The 22,594-nt window shown below is 42.8% G+C and overlaps 1 pseudogene; it reads right to left on the reverse strand.

Moving 5' to 3' along the window:
- Positions 1 to 18,299: 18,299 nt before the first annotated feature.
- Positions 18,300 to 19,655, reverse strand: LOC150039754 (tripartite motif-containing protein 43B pseudogene; annotated as a pseudogene).
- Between the last annotated feature and the right edge of the window lie 2,939 nt (positions 19,656 to 22,594).

Here is a 22,594-nt window from a genome sequence, read left to right on the forward strand (position 1 = left end):
TTATGCAGAAAGCCAAAAAAAAGAAATCTAAAAGAAAGCTGCCGTATCTTAACATTTCACACCCAATAGACTTGAATCAAAGTGACAAAAATGACACAGTTGTAATGTAATGAAAGGATCAAATTTACAAGATGAAATTGCAGTTTGAAACGTGTATTTACTTACACACTATCCAAAATTTGAACTATGTTAATCAGACTTTGAAATAGTCCTCAACCCTATACTAGCTGAAGATTTTATGGAGGGATCATCCAGACAAAATTAAGAGGGAAGAATCAGAGTTCAATTTCCCACTTGATCAGGATAGCCTCATACAGACTCACAGAATATTTTGTTCAACATCTGGATAAAACTTTGCTCATCAACATACTGAGCATTCACCAGGAGAAATTACCATATGGGACACAAAGCAGCCAGATTTTTAAACATAACATGGAAAGTATATTGAGCACACATGCAGACATGCGGTAAGAAAGCCAGAAATTAATGAGGAAAAGATTCACATAGTATGAAAGTTAAATGAATTACTTGTGAACCATAATTAAATAGTAAAATATAGTGAGAAAAGTGTTCAACTAAATTAAATAAACAACTTATGATAGTGAATTGTATTTGAAGACAAATTTCATTAAATAAACTTATCCTTGGAGCAAATGAATATGAAAACCATATATATATAAAACGGAGTGAGAGGAATAACAGGAAACTGTAATCTTTCGTTAAATCAAGCAGACAGATACTGAGCTAAAGAATCTGCACTACATCTCAAGGAACACGAGATTTTTTATACTACTATTTGCTGTTCTTTTTTCCTCTTTTTTTCTGATTTTTTCCTATCTTTTTCTTTGGTTTATTCCCTTTCATCATCGTTTTTCTTTCTCTACTTTATCTTGCATATAAGATGGTCTGATTTGGGGAAGAGAATGTGAAACCCAGAAAGGGCAGGACAAAGGGTGAACCAACTCAGCAGACATTAGATAGTATGGTGGAAACATACTGTACAACTTGGTATGGAGACAAGTCTGAATGGTTAAAACAGAAAATAAAGGAGGGATTTACACTGATCAACAAGAAATATATTCATTATCTGAATTATGTAAGTACTCTGTTCATCATGTACAATAAAAATTTAAAAATTTAAAATAAAATAAAAATAACAGAAAGTAAGAGAACAGACACTGAACTGAAGAATTTACACAGAATCTCAAAAAACTAGAAGTAACAATCTTCAAGTTATTAAAAGGAATGAAATAATCAAGCAGAAAGAGTAGGTCAAAGGATGAGCCAAATCAGTGATATGAGACACTGTATTCGAAGTGAACTTTACAGTTTGATATGGGGAATAGAGTGGAGTTAGGAGATCAAAGAGTGGGAGAAAATGAGGGAAGAGTGACTCAGTTCAAAAAAAGGCACTCCTTACTTGACTTACATAATTTTAAACTCCCTTTATTTCACCTTCATAATAAAATCTAAACAATTAAAACAATAAAGCAGATGGTTTGAAAATGCAGTATCAAGAAAAAAAAGGATTTTGCTTATTTAGGTATACTCTCTTCTTTTTTTGGTAAGGTTTGCTAAGGGTTTGTCAATGTTGTTAATTCTTTCAAAGAACCAACTCCTTGTTTTGTTAATTCTTTCTATAGTTTTTTTGGATTCCAAGTCATTTAATATTGCTTTGATTTCAATAATTTGCTTTCTTCTACTGGGGTTCGGGTTGGTTTGTTGCTCTTTTTCCTGGAGCTTAAGGTGAAACATTAACTTGTTGGTTTGCGATTTTTCCAACTTGTTGTTGTAGGCACTCAGAGCTATAAATTTTCCTCTGAGTCCTGCCTTTGCCGTGTCCCAAAGGAGCTGGTATTTTGTGTGCTCCTTATTGTTAAATTTCATAAACTGTTGGATTTCTGTTCTGATCTCTTCGATGACCCATTGGTGATTCAACAATGTGTTGTTTAATCTCCAGGAGTTACAGGGTTTTCGTTGGTGGAGATGTGTGTTCAGTTCCAATGTGATGCCTTTGTGGTCTGAGAGCATGCAGGGAATAATTTCAGTGTTTCTGAATCTGTGCAGGCTTGTTTTATGGCCTAAGATGTGGTCTATTTTGGAAAATGTTCCATGTGCTGCTGAAAAAAACATATCTTGTGTTGTTATTGGGTGGAATATTCTGCAGATGTTTGTTAGATCTAGTTGGTCTATATAGTTGTTCAAATCTAAGATTTCTCCATTGAGTTTTTGCCTTGTTTATCTGTCCATAGGTGAGAGTGGTGTGTTAAAGTCACCAACAATCACTGTGTTTCGATCTATGTATGGTTTCAGTGAACGTAAAGTTTGCTTGATGAAGTTTGGTGCTCCGGAATTGGGTGTGTAGATATTTAGGATCGTTACGTCTTCCTGGAAGAAAGATCCCTTTACTAGTATGTAGTAACCTTCTTTGAATTTTCTCACTAATTTTAGTTTGAAGTCTATTTTATCTGATATGAGGATGGCAACTCCAGGCTGTTTATGAGGGCTGTTAGCTTGATAGAGTTTATTCCAACCTCTCACTTTCAAAAGGTCTTTGTTTTTTGGGGTAAGATGTGTCGCTTGAAGACAACAGAATGATGGATCTTGCTTTTTGATCCAACTAGACAGTCTATGCCTTTTAATTGGGGAGTTAAGTCCATTGATATTGAGCGTTAGGATTGAGAGATATTTATTAGTTCCTACCATTTTTAAAAGTTTTTATTAGGGCCTGTGTCTTGACAGTTCTTGTGGTACTTAGATGGTATGCTGTTTAGGTGCCATTTCTTTCCCTATATTGCAGTTATTTTGGTTTTCTATGTATAGAACATCTTTGAGTGTTCTCTGTAGTGTTGGTTTTGTTGCGACATATTGTTGCAGCTTTTCCCTGGAATGGAATGTTTTTATTGTTCCCTCAGTTATGAATGAGAGCTTAGCTGGGTACAGTATTCTTGGTTGGTAGTTATTTGAGTTGAGGGCTTGGCATATATGCTTCCAGACACTTCTTGCTTGCATGGTCTCTGCTGAGAAATCTAGGGTTATTCTGATTGGTTTTCCTTTAGAGGTTACTGAACCCTTTTCCCTGGCTGCCTTTAGGATCCTTTTTTGGTTTATATTGATCCAGTTCGGATTACGATGTGGCGGTGGGATGTTCTTTTCTGGTCAGGTCTGTTTGGGGTTCTAAAAGCTCCTTGTATCTGGATGGGTCTGCCCTTCTGGATATTTGGGAAATTCTCTGAGATGATTCCCTGAAGTATATTTGCAATACCATTGACCTCTTTCTCCAGACCCTCCTCAATACCAATTAGCTTTAAATTAGGCTTCCTAATTGTATCTTGGACCTCCTGAAGCGCTCTCTCGTGTTTCCTAGATTTGGATTGACTCATTTTCTGTTCTTTCTCTAAAACATCGAAATCATCTTCAGCCCCAGAAATTCTCTCTTCTGCATTGTCTAACCTGCTATCAAAGCTATCTAATTTATTCTTCGTCTCCCTTGCTTCTAATTGCTCATTTTTGATGCCTTGCATCTCTTCTTTTAGATCATGTAAGGATTTCTTTAGCTCCTTGATTTCCATTTGAGTGGTTAGCTCAGTACCTTTATTCTCTTTGGATATTTGCTGGAGTTCGGTCACCTTTTTGTTTGTGTTTTCTATGAAAAACCTTTATTATGGCCTCCTTTATGGCTTCTCCTTTTTCACTTATCACCTTGTTAATGGTTTCCTCTTGTTTAGCTATGGCTTCCTCCCTTATCTCTTTCTTTATATTTTCACATTTTTCATTAAAGATGTTTATCAATTGCATTTGTATAGCACTTGGAAGACTCTCTTCTAGGTTTGCCAGTGACTGTTCCATTGTCTGTTTATATTGGGTGGGGAATGTTATTCCTTGATTTGACATTTTTCTTGAGTTTCTTGTTCTGCCCATTTGAAAATGGGAGCACGATTAATACTTAACACAATTATAGTTTTTCAGATATAACCAACCTCGACCTCTTTAGCTGGCAGACACTAGATGTTCACAGTTTTGGATTGGTATCATCACTCTTTTTGTACACTTGCAGACCGGACTAATACAATCACTGGTCACCGATTTATGACCAAAAAAATAAGCCTCTCACTCCAATCTCTATTGTATTTAAGTCCCTCTGGACCTAGAGTATCATTGAACACCTAGATATACAGTATTGCTGAACAGCCATCAAGTGTAGATCCATGCATTATACGGGTTGAAAGATGATCAGAGGACCAGAGATAGAAAAATAGTATAAGAGAGATCAGGGGAGGTACAATAGGAATAACATAGGAGTGTAAGATTATTATAGTAATGAAGAAAAGGTATAGTGTAAGGATATCTGACCTAAGTTGTTTAGCAGGTAGCGTATTTGAGTACAAAGTTTGGAAAGTATTAGCTAAAACTTATGAAAGTAAGAAGGGTAATTAGAAGAATATATCGAGAAAAGAGGGAGGTAGATATAGGAGATTTCAATGATGGAAAATTTTAAAAATAAAGAAGAAAAAACAGGAAATTAAGACAACAAGCACAAAACAAGAACAACGAAAAAAACATACAAAACAAAAAACAGAGCAATAAAAAGAAAAACAAAAAAGCAAAAAGAACAACAACAAAAAAAATTAAAAAGAGAAAGAAAATGGTGGGGGAAGGTTCCTCACTATTGTGAGCTCTTAAGAAATACTGGGATTGAGACCAGGAGATTAAAAGGCAGATGACTGTATCAATATAGATATCATTTGTATTCAGACTGTACCCAGAGATGTCACTATGTTTCCAGGAACGACCACAGTGACAGAGGTATGTGGGAGAAAAAGAGAAGAAAAAAAATAGTGTAGGTGGGATGGTAAAGATAAAATAAGAAAACCTATAAATGCAATTGAAAGATGGGGTGGAAGAAAAAAAAAGAAAAAAAACCCAAAGAAAGACAAAGAACAAAAAAAAGAGAAAGAATTAAAATAAAAGAAGAAAAAAGGTCTTCAGGATACTTTGGGTGGGGGCTGGGATCAGGGCAGGATGGCAGGATAGGAAACTTGTGTCTCCACTAAATTCAGGATCCAAACAGTTCAGAAAGTCTTTTTCTCTTGTGATCTGGCTAGGAGGTATTTTCCATCCGATTGTTTGTTTGGGAAAAGGAAGCTGAAAGATTGGTGGGCGGGTTTTGTTTACTAGGCTTGTGGCTGGCACGGGGGACGGACTTCAGCAGCTCTGGGGACCGGATTTCCGGCTAAGAGATCTCTGGGAAATCCTTTGCCAGTAAGAAAGATGGCGCGGCCAGCACCACCTCTCAGGTTCCAATTGCTTTGGCCTAGGTCGTTGCCAGAGTATCATGAGGGAATACTTCTCAAAACTTACGCCAACAAATTTGAGAATCTAGAAGAAATGGATGAATTCCTAGCCAATATTATCATACCCACACTGAACCAAGAAGAACTGACACAACTAAACAGGCCTATTTCAAGCACTGAAATAGAAATGGCAATAAGAGTCCTTCCACCTAAGAAAAGTCCAGGGCCAGATGGATTCACGGCTGAATTCTATAAGGTCTTCAAAGCAGAACTCACACCAATACTCCTCAAGCTCTTCAACGAAATGGAAAATGAAGGTTCCTTACCAAACTCATTCTATGAAGCCAGTATAATGATCTCAAACCCTTTTGTAAGGAAATGGAAAGACTTAGAAAAAATCATATTAAGTGAAGAAGCCAGACTAAAAGGAACATAGGTTCAAAGGTTTCCCTCATTTTTCATAATCATTAGAAACCTTGGGCACTCATAGCAAAACTTCTCAACAAAATACTGGCCAACCGTCTACAACAACTTATCAAAAAAATTATACACTATGATCAAACAGGATTCATCACAGGGAGGCAAAACTGGTTCAACATACGCAAATCAATTAATATAATTCAACACATCAACAGGAGCAGGGACAAAAATCCCATGATTGTCTCAATAGATGCGGTAAAGGCATTTGACAAGATCCAACACCCCTTTATGTTAAAAGCTCTGGAGAAACTAGGAATCCAAGGAACATTCCTCAGTATAATAAAGGCTGTGTATGACAAACCCACAGCTAGTATTATACTTAATGGCAAAAAGCTAAAGCCATTACCTCTAAAATGAGGAACGAGACAAGGATGCCCACTCTCTCCACTACTCTTTAACATAGTACTAGAATTCCTAGCCAATGCAATAAGGCAAGAAGCAAGCATAAAGTGGATCCAAGTAGGTAAAGAGGAAATAAAACTATCCCTCTTTGCGATGACATGATTCTGTATTTAAAGAATCCTATAGACTCTACTCCCAAGCTCCTTGAACTGATTCAAAACTTTGGAAGGGTAGCAGGCTATAAAATTAACCCTCAAAAATCAACTGCCTTCCTCTACGCCAACAGTGAGAGTAACGAGGCAACAATCAGGAAGGCAACTCCTTTCGCAATAGCCTCAAAGAAAATAAAGTACCTAGGAATTAGCTTATCTAAGAATGTAAAGGACCTTTTTGATGAAAACTTTAAAACCCTTAAAAAGGAAATTAAAGCAGAACTAAGGAAATGGAAAAACTTCCCATGCACCTGGATTGGAAGAATCAACCTCGTGAAAATGACAATCTTGCCAAGGGCTGCCTACAAATTCAACGCAATACCCATCAATATCCCAATGTCATTCTTTAAAGAAATAGAAGAGGCAATTCAAAATTTCATATGGAATAATAAAAGACCCCATATAGCAAAAACACTTCTTAGCAGAAAGAACAGCACAGGAGGAATTTCAATACCAAACTTTAGACTATATTACAGAGCAATAATTATCAAAACAGCTTGGTACTGGCACAAGAACAGACCTGAAGACCAATGGAATAGAACTGAGGACCCAGATATTAAACAACAGACCTATGGCCACCTAATCTTTGACAAGGGAGCCAGAAAGATAGAATGGAAGAAAGATAGCCTCTTCAACAAGTTGTGCTGGCAGAACTGGTTAAGCACCTGCAGAAAATTAAAGTTGGATCCTTCTTTGTCACCCTGCAGTAGAATTAACTCCAAATGGATCAAAGACCTCGAGGTAAGAGCTGACACACTGAAAACTTTACAAGAAGGAATAGGAGATACATTAGGCCACCTTGGCACAGGTCGAAACTTTCTTAATAAGGACCAAGAATCACAACAACTCAGAGAAAGGCTGGATAAGTGGGACTGCATTAAACTGCAGAGCTTTTGTATGGCAAAGGACATAGCTAGTTAATTAGTTAGGAAGCCTACACAGTGGGTGAAGATCTTCACCAACCATACAACGGACAAAGGCCTCATATCTAAAATATATCAACAGCTCAAAAAATTAAATCACTCCAAAACAAATCTCCAAAGTAACAGCCATCCCATTGAAAAAATGGGCAAAAGACTTAAAGAGAGTCTTCTCTGAAGAAGAAACAAAAATGGCCTATAGACACATGAACAAATGCTCAACATCTCTGGTCATAAAAGAAATGCAAATCGAAACAACTCTAAGATTCCACCTCACTCCAGTTAGAATCGCCAGGATCAGGAAATCTAATAACAGTAGATGCTGGAGGGGATGTGGCCAGGAGGGATCACTACCACACTGTTGGTGAGAGTGCAAACTCGTTCAACCACTACGGAAAGCAGTATGGCAGTGCCTCAAAAGGCTAAACATAGAGCTTCCCTATGACCCAGCAATTCCACTACTTGGCATTTACCCAACCATCCAGAAACTAGGGCATACTCAATCCACTAGCACATCAATGTTCATTGCAGCATTATTCACCATAGCAAGGATATGGACCCAACCTAGATGTCCCTCAGTTGATGAATGGATCCTCAAGATGTGGTATTCCTACACAATGGAATTCTATGCTGCTGTCAGAAAAAACGACATCGCCCCATTTGTTAGGAAATGGAAAGACTTAGAAAAAATGATATTAAGTGAAGTAAGCCAGACTCAAAGGAACTTAGGCTCAATGGTTTCCCTCATTCATCATAACCTCTAGAAACCTTGGGCTCTACCAGCAGAGATTTGCAATAGAGCAAAAACTTGATACAAAAGGCCATATAGTATGAAGGTAATTGAATGGACCTCTAAGATATTGAAACAAAAGCCATATAATGAATTATTGCTGTCCTTAATGTCCTATGTTATCTCATCTCTTTTGCTGTTCCTTTGTTATCTCATATTGACACAATATCTCACTTTGTTATCTGATATATTGGATACATTTGTATTTGGTTACTTGAAATTGGAGAGGGAAAGGGGGGAAAAGCCAGAGGGGGTGGGGGGAGGGTAATGGGACCAAGACATTTGGAAGGGTATCAATGTATGTGAATTAATGCACCTTCTATCTGGCAAATATCATGTTACCCTTTTATTAAATACAATAAAAAAGAACAAAAAAAAGAAAAAAGGAGTTTCTACAAAAACAAAAAGGAGATAAAACAAGTAAAAATTATGAAGAGCTTACTGTCCTGGAAAGATGATACACAAAAGGAAACTAACTATCCTCTTCTACAAAAAGGCAGAAAATCACTTAAATGTAGATTCAAGATAAAATAATGAAACTAAGGTGTTTCTCTTGCAGAGGGATAGGAGGTGACGGTAGAGGATACAGAGAGCATTCATGTGTGAACATAGAATTCCATCAGCCATGCCCATCCCCAAAACAAATCCGCAAATGAAAATGAAATGTTGAGTCACTTAGAGATTGTACTGTTCATCTCCAGAATCATCACTGTTTCTGCGATCTGTTCCCAAAGTGTAGAGAGCAAAAACCCCATCAATCATCACATCTCCATCCATCTGTGCTTGCTGCTTCATTGTAGAAAAGCATCTAGTGCCAGCCAATAACTGACAGATAGAGGAAGCTGAAGAAGAATGAGTATGGGAATCAAATGGTACACCTCTGAAGCATCTGCCCAGCTGAAATTCTGGCTGGAAGTGGGGTCCACTGAGTCTGGTATGAGTATTCATAAATCTCTGTATATGTACATATGTGTCTTTTTATTGACAGAGATGTATGGTGTAGAAGTAGATGTGTAAGCCTATAGTGATTCCCAGGAACAATGAGTAATCAACTTCCCTGGGGCTCTGCATTTGTGGCCCTGCATGCAGGAGAAAAACACAAGCTGGAAAACATGTTGGCACATTCTCCTTCACTATCCCAGGTGCTCTGATTTCCTCCAAGACACCAGAGAGTGACTCCCATGGAGGAGGGTATCTTTGATGTATTTGGTTAATGTCTGTGTCCAGAAACTATTTGCATGAAAGCCATTTTGGATGATTCAGCTGGATTGCATCAGAGTATGCCATTTTAGGTATGTAGTGAAATGGGTAGAAAAAATTCTACGCTAGTAAGTTGTCAACCACAGATATTAGTGCATCATGCTCAGGTGGTCAATTTCCACACCCATTGCCCAAAACAGCTACAGAACGTTGGTAGTTGATTCAAGGAGGTTTCAATAAGAATTCCACATACAGATGCCTCCACACATGCATCCATTTACTATTGCCTAAGGAAACAATGATGTTCCTGAAACCACATATTCAATCTACTAACTGTTTACTTGTTGTACTAAAGAGTCTGATGTAATCCATTTGTCAATTCTTGCTTTTATTTTGTGAGCTCTTTGAAGTTACTGCCTAAACAAAATGTATCCTTTTTTGTTATCCATATTGTAATGCTTTAGTTTTTAGCTTTTTAATACATGGGTACTAGAAAAACAAGGATCATTCACAACTTAGGGTATCCTGAGATGCCTGGTTACAGTTTCCAAGGTGTGGAGTGTATTCATAGAGAAAAAAGGTCTGTGAGGAAATAATCAGCACATTTGTTGGTTTTGGTGTGCACAGGTGGGGGGCATATAGAGCTGAAGTCAACATGGTGGCTAAGAATTTCTCAGCGGCTGGCATTGCTTCCAGGACTCAGAATAAAGTCCCACAAATGAAAAAAGGATCAAGAAAGGAGATATTAAAATTCTCTACTTCCATAAGATTCTGCACCATTGAGAAGGAAATGAAAAGATGTGGAAAAATATTTTCTGAAGTAAGCCAGACCCACAGATATATTGGTTGCATTGTTTCCTTAATTTTTTTCTATCTAAAATATGTATATAAAGCTATAAGTAAACACAATATACGGTAAAAGAAAAATAGATATACACTTGGACCTAAATTATACTGAACTCCTGATAGTCACACTATAAGATCTAAAGAGAGAATTCTGTTTTCCATAATTAGAAGATTTTTTAATTCGAATGTATACATATAATCTTTACATATTATTATATATCTATATCTATTATCATTGATCCAACTATCTAATGGTATTTATTGAATAACTAAGGAAGGGATCATCTCTACCCAAACAAAATAGTTAACCGTGTTCCTTGGTTGTGATTGGACACATAAAAAAGTGTGAAACAGGACATTGAAGTTGAATATTTACATCGCTTTAGTCAACATAATTCAACTCATTTTCAGAATATGGTTACGCATTAATTATATTTTTAAGAGGAAACAAAATGAAAATCACTTAACAGTGTTTCCATGAAGACTCTGGAGGATAAACATTTCATGATGCAGATCTCCAAATGTAAAGTATTCCATATATGTTTGAATTTCTGCTGACAATTAAAACCTACTAAATTATAAAGAGAACCAGCACATAGGAAAGTGACCTGATGTTAGGATGCTAGATTGTTGTACTTCTGGGTCATTATTAAGAAAGTTTAACCTGTGTCAAGGAGACTTATTGTCTCTCCTATTCCTTCTTGTAAAGTTTTCAGAGTACCTGATTTACCTCAAGACGTTTATCCATCTGGGATTAATCCGGATGCAGGGTGACATACAATGATCCAACATTAATTTTCTGCATGTGATTAATCAATTCTGTCAAAACCCCTTGTTGAAGAGGCTGTATTTTTTGCGTTCTGTTTTTTGGCTCCTTTAACAAAGATTACGTGGGGTTGCCTTCTGGGTCTTCAGTTCTATTAAATTAGTCCTCAGTCCTATTCATATTTAATACAAAGCTGTTTTGCTTACTCTAGCTCAATAATAGGGTCTAAAGATTTATATTGATATTCCTCCAAGGCTGTTCTTTCTGCTAAGGATTGTTTGTGCTAGACAGGGACTTTTTTTCCATATATTTTTTTATTTTAATTAGTAGAAGGGTTACATTATTTTCACCAGATAGAAGGTACATTTCTTCACAAATGTTGATATCCTTTCTCATGTCATGGTCCCCATGTCCACCCCCCCCCACTCATCTTGATGTCCCCCCTTCCCTATCCAATTTCAAATAACCAATTTAGCATATATAAAATATATCAGATAACAAGTTGAAATATTGTAACACTGTACACAGGGTCATTTAATACTCCATATGAAATTTTGAATTGCCTCTTCTATTTCTGTAAAGAATGACATTGGAGTACTGATGGGTATTGCAGTGAATTTGTAGATAGTCTTTGGCAGGATTGCCATTTCCATGATGTTAATTCTTCCAATCCCAGAACATTGGAGGTTTTCCCACTTCTTCAGTTCTGCTTTAATTTCCTTTTTCAGTTTTTTTTAAATGTTCATCATAAAGGTATTTTAAATTCTTAGTTACATTAATTCCTAAGTGCTTTATTTTCTTTGGGGTTATTGCAAACAGAGTTGCTTTTCTGTTTTCCTGTCTTGTCTCTTATTTCTGGAAAGGAAGAAAGCAGTTCATTTTTGAGGGATAATTTATACACTGCTACCTGCTCAAGTTTCAAATCAGCTCAAGCAACTTGTGAGTGAAATGTATAGGATTCTTGAAATATAGAAGCATGTCATCTGCAAAGAAGAAAGTTTCACTTCCTCTTTCACTATTTGGATCCCCTTTATATAAGCATCTTGCCTTATTGCTCTAGCTGGGAATTCGAATAGTACATTAAAGATGTGTGGAGGGAGTGGGCTTTAGTTTTCTTGCCATTAATTTAATGCTAGCAGTGTGTATGTCATACACATCCATTATTATACTGACGAATGCTCCATGGATTCCCAGTTTCTCCAGAGATTTTAGCATGAAGTATCTTATGTTGTATCTTATTAATTAGCTTTTTTGCATCTATTTAGATAATCAGGTGATTCTTTTACTTGCTCCTGTTGATGTGAATTATATTTACTGACTCTTGTGTATGGAACCAGTTTTGCATTACTCTGATGAATCCTGTTTGATCATAGTGCATAATTTTTTTTCTTTTTTTATTGTAATTAGTAAAAGGGTTACATGATATTTGCCAGATAGAAGGTGCATTAATTCACATACATTGATACCCTTTCACATGTCTTGGTACCCGTATCCCTCCCCCCACACACCCCCCACCCGTCTTGGTTTTCCCCCCTTCCCTATCAAATTTCAAATATCCAAATACAAATAAATTCAATACATCAGATAACAAAGTGAGATACTATACCAATATGAGATAACCAAGGGACAGCAAAGGAGATGAGAGACAACATAGTACATTAAGGACAACAATCATTCATTATATGGCTTTTGTTTCTCTATCCTGGAGGTCCTTTCAATTAGCTTCACATTGTATGTCCTTATGTATCAAGATTTTGCTCTATTGCAAATCTCTGCTAGTAGAGCCCAAGTTTTCCACTGATTATGACGAATGAGGGAAACCATTGAGCCTAAGTTCCTTTGAGTCTGGCTTACTTCACTTAATATCATTTTTTCTAAGTCTTTCCATTTCCTAACAAATGGGGCGATATCATTCTTTCTGACAGCAGCATAGAATTCCATTCTGTGCAAATACCACAACTTGTTGATCCACTCATCAACTGAGGGACATCTAAGTTGGTTCCATATCTTTGCTATGGTGAATACTGCTGCAATGAACATGGTTGTGCTAGAAGATTTAGTATGTCCTTGTTTCTGGGTGGTTGGGTAAATGCCAAGTAGTGGAATTGCTGGGTCATAGGGGAGTTCTATGTTTAGCCTTTTGAGGCACTGCCACACTGCTTTCCATAGTGGTTGAACGAGTGTGCACTCCCACCAACAGTGTAGTAGTGATCCCTCCTGGCCATATCCCCTCCAGCATCTATTGTCATTCGTTTTCCTGATCCTGGCCATTCTAGCTGGAGTGAGGTGGAATTAGTTGGCATAAAGGTTTGAGAAGTATTTCCTTATGATATTCTGGATCTTGGTAATTTGTGTCGTGATATTACCATTTTCATCTGCGATTTCGTTTATTTCGTTATGCACTCTTCTTTTTTTGGTAAGATTTGCTAAGGGCTTGACAATTTTGTTAATTCTTTCAAAGAACCAACTCCTTGTTTTGTTGATTCTTTCTATAGTTTTTTTGGATTCCAAATCATTTAATTCTCCTTTGATTTTAATTATTTGCTTTCTTCTACTGGGATTAGGGTTGGTTTTTTGCTCTTTTTCCAGGAGCTTAAGGTGAGACATTAACTTGTTGGTTTGCAATTTTTCCAACTTGTTGTTGTAGGCACTCCGTGCTATAAATTTTCCTCTGAGTACTGCCTTTGCTGTGTCCCAAAGGAGTTGGTATTTTGTGTGCTCCTTACTGTTAAATTTCATAAACTGTTGTATTTCTGTTCTGATCTCTTCGATGACCCATTGGCGATTCAACAATGTGTTGTTCAGTCTCCATGACTTACAGGGTTTTCGTTGGTGGAGATGTGTTTTCAGTTCCAGTTTGATGCCTTTGTGGTCTGAGACTGTGCATGAAATAATTTCTGTGTTTCTGAATCTGTCCATGTTTGTTTTATGGCCTAAGATGTGATCTATTTTGGAAAATGTTCCATGTGCTGCTGAGAAAAACTTATATTGTGTTGTTGCTGGGTGGAATATTCTGCAGATGTCTGTTAGATCTAGTTGTTCTATATAGTTGTTCAGTTCTAAAGTTTCTCTGTTGAGTTTTTGCCTTGTTGATCTGTCCATAGGTGAAAGTGTTGTGTTAAAGTCACCGACAATCACTGTATTTCGATTTATGTATGGTTTCAGTGTAAGTAAAGTTTGCTTGATGAAGTTTGGAGCTCCGGGATTGGGTGTGTAAATATTTAGGATCGTTATGTCTTCCTGGAGGAAAGATCCCTTTAGTAGTATGTAGTAACCTGCTTTGTCTTTTCTTACTAATTTTGTTTTGAAGTCTATTTTATCTGATATGAGGATGGCAACTCCAGGCTGTTTATGGGGGCCGTTAGCTTGATAGAGTTTATTCCAACCTCTCACTTTCAAAAGGTCTTTGTTTTTTGGGGTAAGATGTGTCGCTTGAAGACAACAGAATGATGGCTCTTGTTTTTGATCCAACTAGACAGCCTATGCCGTTTAATTGGAGAGTTGAGTCCATTGATATTGAGAGTTAGGATTGAGAGATATTTATTAGGTCATACCATTTTTAAAAGCTTTAATAGGGCCTGTGTCTTGACAGTTCTTGTGGTCCTTAGGTGATATGCTGTTTAGGTGCCATTTCTTCCCTATATTGCATTTATTTTGGTTTTCTATGTATAGAACATCTTTCAGAATTCTCTGTAGTGTTGGTTTTGTTGCGACATATTGTTGCAGCTTTTCCCTGGAATGGAATATTTTTATTGTTCCCTCAGTTATGAATGAGAGCTTAGCTGGCTACAATATTCTTGGTTGGTAGTTATTTGACTTAAGGGCATGACATATATGCTTCCAGTCACTTCTTGCTTGCATGGTCTCTGCTGAGTAATCTGGGGTTATTCTAATTGGTTTCCCTTTATAGGTTACTGAACCCTTTTCCCTGGCTGCCTTTAGGATCCTTTGTTTGGTTTCTACTGATCCAGTTCGGATTACAATGTGGCGGTGAGATGTTCTTATCTGGTCAGGTCTGTTTGGGGTTCTAAAAGCTTCTTGTATCTGGATGGGTCTGCCCTTCTGGATATTTGGGAAATTCTCTGAGATGATTCCCTGAAGTATATTTCCAATACCATTGACCTCTTTCTCCACGCCCTCCTCAATACCAATTAGCCTTAAATTAGGCTTCCTAATTGTATCTTGGACCTCCTGAAGCGCTCTCTCATTTTTCCTAGATTTGGATTGACTCATTTTCTGTTCTTTCTCTATACTAACTAAATTATCTTCAGCCCCGGAAATTCTCTCCTCTGCATTGTCTAACCTGCTATCAAAGCTATCTACTTTATTTTTCATCTCCCTTGCTACTAATTGCGCATTTTTGATGCCTTGCATCTCTTCTTTTAGATCATGTATGGATTTCTTTAGCTCCTTGATTTCCTTTTGAGTGGTTAGCTCAGTAGCTTTATTTTCTTTGAACATTTGCTGGAGTTCGGTCACCTTTTTATTTGTGGATTCTATGAATTCATCCATCTTTCTTTGAACAGCCTTTATTATGTCCTCCTTTATGGCTTCTTCTTTTTCACTTATCACCTTGTTTATGGTTTCCTCTCGTTCAGCTATGGCTTCCTCCCTTATCTCTTTCTTTATATTTTCACATTTTTCATTAATGATGATTACCAATTGCATTTGTACAGCATTTGGAAGACTCTCCTCTAGGTTTGCCAATGTCTGTTCCATTGGCTGTTTACATTGGGTGGGGGAGGTGGGAGATGTTGTTTCTTGATTTGACATTTTTCTTGAGTTTCTTGTTCTGCCCATTTGAAAATGGGAGCAAGCTTAATACTAAACACGATTATAGTTTTTCAGATATAACCAACCTAGACCTCTGTAGCTGGCACACTCTAGATGTTCACAAGTTTTGATTGGTGTTATCACTCTTTCTTTTTGTGCAGTTACGGACTAGTCTAATTATTCACTGATAAGTGATTTATATCCAAAACAATAAGCCTCTCAATCCAATCTCTATTGTCTTTAAGTCCCTATGAGCCTAGAGAATGATTAAACACCTAGATATACAATGTTGCTCAACAGCCATCAAGTGTAGATCCATGCAGTATAAGGGTTGAAAGAGGAGCAGAGGTCCAGAGATAGAAAAATAGAATGAGAGAGGTCAGGGGGTAAGTAGGTAGAGTATTTGAGTACAAAGTTTGGAAAGTTTTAGAATAAAACTTATGTTTTGCTGCGCGACTAGCTCTTAGCCCAGCCAGTGGCCTCACAGTGGATCATGGGATGGATCTGCGAGCTTCTGTCTAAGCGCGGTTGGCGGACGTTTTCCTGTGCTGCTTCCAGGGGCGGCCCCAAGCCAAGGGTCTGGAGATTGAGAGTTTCAGGAGCTCTCAGCAGGACCAGCAGGAGGCCCCTCTGTTCCCAGGGGCGGGGCCCAGCTGGGGATGTGGGCTCCAAGGGCGGAGCCGCGCCTTTTTGGTTCTCAGAAGGGGAGCTTGGCTTCTGGTTGGCCCTTCAGATCCCTGCTGTGTTTCCACTGCTTTGTCAGAGTCTGTGACTGTGGGGGGGGCCCTCGGTGGTGTCTTGCTCAGGATTCCCAGCTGGAGGATACCCCGCTCGAGAATTGAGGGGGAGCAGGTGCTGGCTCCTATTTACCCGCACCCCCTACCCACTTTTGTAAGGCAGGGTCCCAAAGTCCTCCACTCTCCAGATCCAGTGGCCTGGGTGAGGAGCCTGGTGGGTGGGTGGGAGCTGGGACAGCTCCGCCTCCCCTGGTGGGGTGATGAGTCTTAGGGTCCGCCGCTTGTCAGTCTCCAGTCAGAGGGCTGTGGGTTGAGCCCGTTGGGCGGGTGGGAGTGGGGCAGCCCCGCCTCCCTTGGTGGGGTGCTGGGTCTTATGGATAGCCCGCCTGTCAATCTCCAGTCAATGGCCTGAGGGAGGGGGCTGTTGAGGGGAGGGACAGGATTCTAAATTCCTTGCCCCACTGCTCCCGCCAGTCTTTCTCGGGGCAGGGTGTTGGGGTCTGAGTTAAGTTCTATTGCTTGGCACCCGCTCTGCTTTCCCGATGTGTTTGGGGATGCGCTATATTACTCACGCCTCTGCGTCCATCTGCGGGTGCTCCACGGTGGTGGGGAGTCTTTCACTCCCCTCAGGTCTCTGCCGCTGCCTGTGTTCTGGGTCTGGGTTCCGCTGCTTGCTGTCTGGTTACTCGTCTGGGTTCCGCTGCTTCAGCCGTTGACTGGCCCTGTTCTGTGCTGGTTTCTGTAGCCGTTGGGCTCCCAGCCTGGTGCCCTCCACTGCCGCCGCTTTTCGTGGATTAGAGCCCGTGCCGCCCCCGCTTTTCCCCGCGTGGAGCCGGTGCCAGCTCAAGCCGCTTTACGCGGCTTGGTCTGGCGCAGCTTTCCAAGGCTTTGGGCGAGAAGTGGGGGAGGGGTCCTCGCGTTCCGAATTCTTTGAGAAAGTTGGATGTGAGCTTTATCTGGATTCTTTTTCCGGTTTGAGTCCTTCTTCGTTGCTTTTTGAGTTTGTTGTTGTGGATTTCTTTAGATAGTTGGCTCGTGGGACTCCCTGGTTCTCTCTTTTTGTCAGAGAAAGCTAGGCAGCGTCCCTATTGTCTCGGCGCCATCTTCCTTCCCCACCTATAGTGCATAATTTTTTGATGACTTGTTGAACATGGTTGGCCAGTATTTTGTTGAGAAGTTCTGCATCAACATTCGTCATAGATATAGGCGCCTGGCCCCCTTTATTCCTCCGTCCGATCGAACACCCGGTAATCAGGCAAGACGCCGCAGCTCCAGTGTCACAGCGCTAGCCCAGAGTCTAGAGGGCCACAGGGTTGCTCCCAGGCCCCGGCGCTAGCCCTAGAATAGACAGAGACCGACCGACTGACCGACCGACAGACAGACAGATCGACAGACCCACAGACCGAAGGAAGCACGCCCCCACCAAGTGAGCCGATCAAAGACAAAAGCAAACGTGAACAAGGATGAAAAGAGCAGATCCTACCGCTCTCACACTCAGAGGCGCTATCCAAGGTCCCAACGAGGAGACTCCTGCTCCTGAGACCAGAAGAACTGCGCACAGAGCAGGTCCTTGCCGACCTGGCAGAAGATGTGCCTTGTCTCCTTGTGCGGGCCACACTTGTGTTCCTCCAAGCTCAGAAATCGCCAAAGGCTGGCTTTTCTGGCAAGGACGGCCAGGCTCTTCATTTGGGTTTCATTTGGGGTGGGTGGGGTGTGTTGTTGCTCTGTTGTTGCTTTGTTTGCGCTTTTGTTCCGGGAAGAGGCTCTTTGTTTTGGCATGGTCTCTTGTGAACTTTGACCTTCCGGTTCACCCTTTCCCCATAGCTGAGACGACAGACCAGAGAGCCCCTGGCTTACCGGTTGGTTGAGTTGGCACGGCGACAACTTGTGAGCCGGGTTCTCGGGTGCGGAGTTCCCAACACCTGGAAAGGCCCTCCACTCACTGCAATGGGTTGCCCCTGTGCAAAACGGGCCTGACCGGAAATTGCAGAGTGCCATTGGGGTATCTCCAGATAAGGGAACTCTTGGCGACATTCCAAAAGCTCACAGTCCCACTGTCCAGATCAAGGAAGACCCCAACCAGGTCCAGAGGCATCTCCATGTAGTGAGACACAAGTGGAGAAGTAGTGAACAGACTGTCGTAGGTGTTGGATTTCATAGCTAAGAGAAGAAAGAGGTCCTGAGATTCATCCATGGGGAGGTCTCTCCCCACCGCCGAGTCCCTGCAGACTCCTACAGCCCAGGTGGAAGAACCTTTGGCACTGAGCTCCCAGTAATGTTTCCCCGAGCTGAAGACCTGGGCCCCCAAGGCGGTCGAGTCGATGGAGTGTTCAGCAAGATTCCCAAGCCTGTCTCCACGGGCGGCTCCGACCTCTCGCGGAGGAGCGGGCGGCTCACCTTGATTGTGGGCAGCCTCTCGCAAGGAAATGCCCACTCGGTACCTGTTGAGTGTCTCCAGTACTCCAGGGACTGGAAGAGCACGGAGCTGTGGCCTCACAGGGCCAGGCATGAAGGCCAGCACTTTCTTGCCACTATCCAGTGTCAGGTCGACAGACGTGAGAAGTTCCAGGTCTGGCTTCTGGTACGTCTGGATGAGCTCCTGGTAGGTTTCTCTGAGCTGGCGCCTCTTCTGAATCATCTGGGTCTCCATTTGGCTGAGTTGCCCTAAAACCTGTCTTCCTTGGCTGAGAAGTCTGTCCGAATGCTGCTTTTCCTCCTCGTGGCGTTCCCGATCCAGCATGGCAAAAACCTCCTTGGTGGTCCCTCGGTAGAGGTTCACATAGCGAACCCACTGGACGATGAGTCTGCTGTTCTTGTGGATGTTCCTCTGGTTTTCTTGTACCTTGTTCCAGATGGTGGATATCAGCTTGCAAATGGCCTCCCGCTGCTCTTCAGCAGCCGTTTCCACGGGCTGGTGGTTGTGAGACTCGTGCTCCTGAGAGCGGGAGCACTGCGCACAGAGCAGGTCCTTGCCGACCTGGCAGAAGATGTGCCTTGTCTCCTTGTGTGGGCCACACTTGTGTTCCTCCGAGCTCAGGAATCGCCAGAGGCTGGCTTTTCTGGCAAGGGCCGTCAGGCTCTTCAGAAGGACGTCAGACCTGAGGTCTCCCTGCTGGGTGGGTTCGCGGCAGGCAGGGCACGTTCCTGGGGGGGTCTGCCTTTCGTGCCAGGACAGGCAGAGACAAGGTCGACAGAAACTGTGGCCGCAGTCTATGGTGACTGGGTCTAGGAAGGTATTTCTGCAGACGGCGCAGCTCAGCTCCTCCTGGAAGGCTTGCTGAGCCGCGTTGTCCATCCTTGAAAGCGGGGAGCCGGGCGTCGCCGGCTCGCACCGCTGATCTTGGCTACTCGGGGGGCTGGGATCTGAAGGTCCCGCTTCCCGGCCTGCCCGCGCAGGAAAGCGCGCCTGGCCCCCTTCTCTCCTCCCTCCGATCGACCACACGGTAATCAGGCGCGGCGCCGCGACTCCAGTGGCACAGCGCTAGCCCAGAGCCCAGAGGGCCGCAGGGGTGGCCCCCAGGCCCCGGCGCTAGCCCCACAACAGACCGAGACCGACCGACCGACCAACCGACCGACCGACCCACAGACCGACAGACCGAAGGAACCACGCACCCACCGAGTGAGCCGCTCAAAGACCAAAGCAAACGTGAACAAGGATGAAAAGAGCAGATCCTACCGCTCTCACACTCAGAGGCGCTATCCAAGCTCCCAACGCAGACCATCTCGCTGGGGTGACCCTTCCTCCGAGAGGCCCGAGAGGCAGACCAGCGCTCTTATTTATGCTGAGGGGGGCGTAGCCCCCGGAAGGGCTTGCATGGATGCACCTGGGCCAGGCAACGTGATTTGCATATCAATAGGTGCTGGAATTGACCTTGAAGCAGCAGCAGCAGCCACACCTTTCAATTCCTTTTTCAGGCAAATGCTTCTGACCACTTCTTTTTGCACTGGCCATTTCAAGTGAATTTTCAGTGAAAGTGAGGTTTGACCCCATGGCTAAAACGCTCTTTCTTTTCTTCCCTTTTAGGGCCTCTTTCTTGTCTGGTTTCTTTGCTTCCTAGCTTGCTTTGTGGTGTTATGGGGCTTGAACTCTGGGCCCCGTCCCTGAACTCTTCAGCTCATGGTTACTGCCCTACCCCTGGAGCCACAGCCCAACTTCCCATTTTTCTAATGATTCTTTGGAGCTGCGAGTCTCAGGTCCTGTAGTTGCCAGGCTGGCGTTGAACTGCAGTCCTCAGACCTCAGCCTCCTCAGTAGCTAGGATGTTGAGACTTGAGACACCCCTCCCCAAACCGACTTTTTTCCTCCCTCCTCCCCCAACTCATTGCTCTCCATCTCGTACTTTATGACTTAACCACGCAACGTGGCCAAGCTCGCTGGGAACAGCGATCCTACCTTGTGTTTCCTAAAGAGAGCTGAGGGAGTGTATGTCATGGTACTGGGGCATCCTCCTACAGTTTATTTTTGGAACTCCTTAGGAACCTCTGTTGGGTAGGGTCTTCACCCCTTGAGCCCTGCCCCCCCCTCACAAGTTATCAGCATCCCAACTCAACAGACAGGGAAGCCAGGAGCACTAGGGCCCTCAGGGCACTAGGGTCCTCTCAGCTATGTGGAAAGCGTGAACAGGAGGATCTCAGTCAGCTTTGTCCTGGAAGGTGGTCCCAAGGAATGGGATCCAGCTAGGCAAGCACTCCGTTGCACTGGGCCAAACGACCGGAGCCTGTCTTTCCTCGCATATTTGTTGGTTTCTTTTGGTGGTGGTTACGGTTTTCACTGTTTTTTTTTCCTTTCGTGTTCCTGTTTTTCTGTGTAGGGTTTTGCGGGGAGGAGTCGTTCACTCTTTGGGTTTTGGTTTCATTTGGGGTGGGTGGGGTGTGTTGTTGCTCTGTTGTTGCTTTGTTTGCGCTTTTGTTCCGGGAAGAGTCTCTTTGTTTTGGCATGGTCTCTTGTGGACTTTGACCTTCCGGTTCACCCTTTCCCCATAGCTGAGACGACAGGCCAGAGAGCCCCTGGCTTACCGGTTGGTTGAGTTGGCACGGCGACAACTTGTGAGCCGGGTTCTCGGGTGCGGAGTTCTCAACACCTGGAAAGGCCCTCCACTCACTGCAATGGGTTGCCCCTGTGCAAAACGGGCCTGACCGGAAATTGCAGAGTGCCATTGGGGTATCTCCAGATAAGGGAACTCTTGGCGACATTCCAAAAGCTCACAGTCCCACTGTCCAGATCAAGGAAGACCCCAACCAGGTCCAGAGGCATCTCCATGTAGTGAGACACAAGTGGGGAAGTAGTGAACAGACTGTCGTAGGTGTTGGATTTCATAGCTAAGAGAAGAAAGAGGTCCTGAGATTCATCCATGGGGAGGTCTCTCCCCACCGCCGAGTCCCTGCAGACTCCTACAGCCCAGGTGGAAGAACCTTTGGCACTGAGCTCCCAGTAATGTTTCCCCGAGCTGAAGACCTGGGCCCCCAAGGCGGTCGAGTCGATGGAGCCTTCAGCAGGATTCCCAAGCGTGTCTCCACGGGCGGCTCCGACCTCTCACGGAGGAGCGGGCGGCTCACCTTGATTGTGGGCAGCCTCTCGCAAGGAAATGCCCACTCGGTACCTGTTGAGTGTCTCCAGTACTCCAGGGACTGGAAGAGCACGGAGCTGTGGCCTCACAGGGCCAGGCATGAAGGCCAGTACTTCCTTGCCACTCTCCAGTGTCAGGTCGACAGACCTGAGAAGTTCCAGGTCTGGCTTCTGGTACGTCTGGATGAGCTCCTGGTAGGTTTCTCTGAGCTGGCGCCTCTTCTGAATCATCTGGGTCTCCATTTGGCTGAGTTGCCCTAAAACCTGTCTTCCTTGGCTGAGAAGTCTGTCCGAATGCTGATTTTCCTCCTCGTGGCGTTCCCGATCCAGCATGGCAAAAACCTCCTTGGTGGTCCCTCGGTAGAGGTTCACATAGCGAACCCACTGGACGATGAGTCTCCTGTTCTTGTGGATGTTCCTCTGGTTTTCTTGTACCTTGTTCCAGATGGTGGACATCAGCTTGCAAATGGCCTCCCGCTGCTCTTCAGCAGCCGTTTCCACGGGCTGGTGGTTGTGAGACTCGTGCTCCTGAGAGCGGGAGCACTGCGCACAGAGCAGGTCCTTGCCGACCTGGCAGAAGATGTGCCTTGTCTCCTTGTGTGGGCCACGCTTGTGTTCCTCCGAGCTCAGGAATCGCCAGAGGCTGGCTTTTCTGGCAAGGGCCGCCAG

This window comes from Megascapheus bottae, unplaced genomic scaffold (genome assembly GCF_031878675.1).
Source record: "Megascapheus bottae isolate mThoBot1 unplaced genomic scaffold, mThoBot2.hap1 HAP1_SCAFFOLD_45, whole genome shotgun sequence".
Lineage (NCBI taxonomy): Eukaryota > Metazoa > Chordata > Mammalia > Rodentia > Geomyidae > Megascapheus > Megascapheus bottae.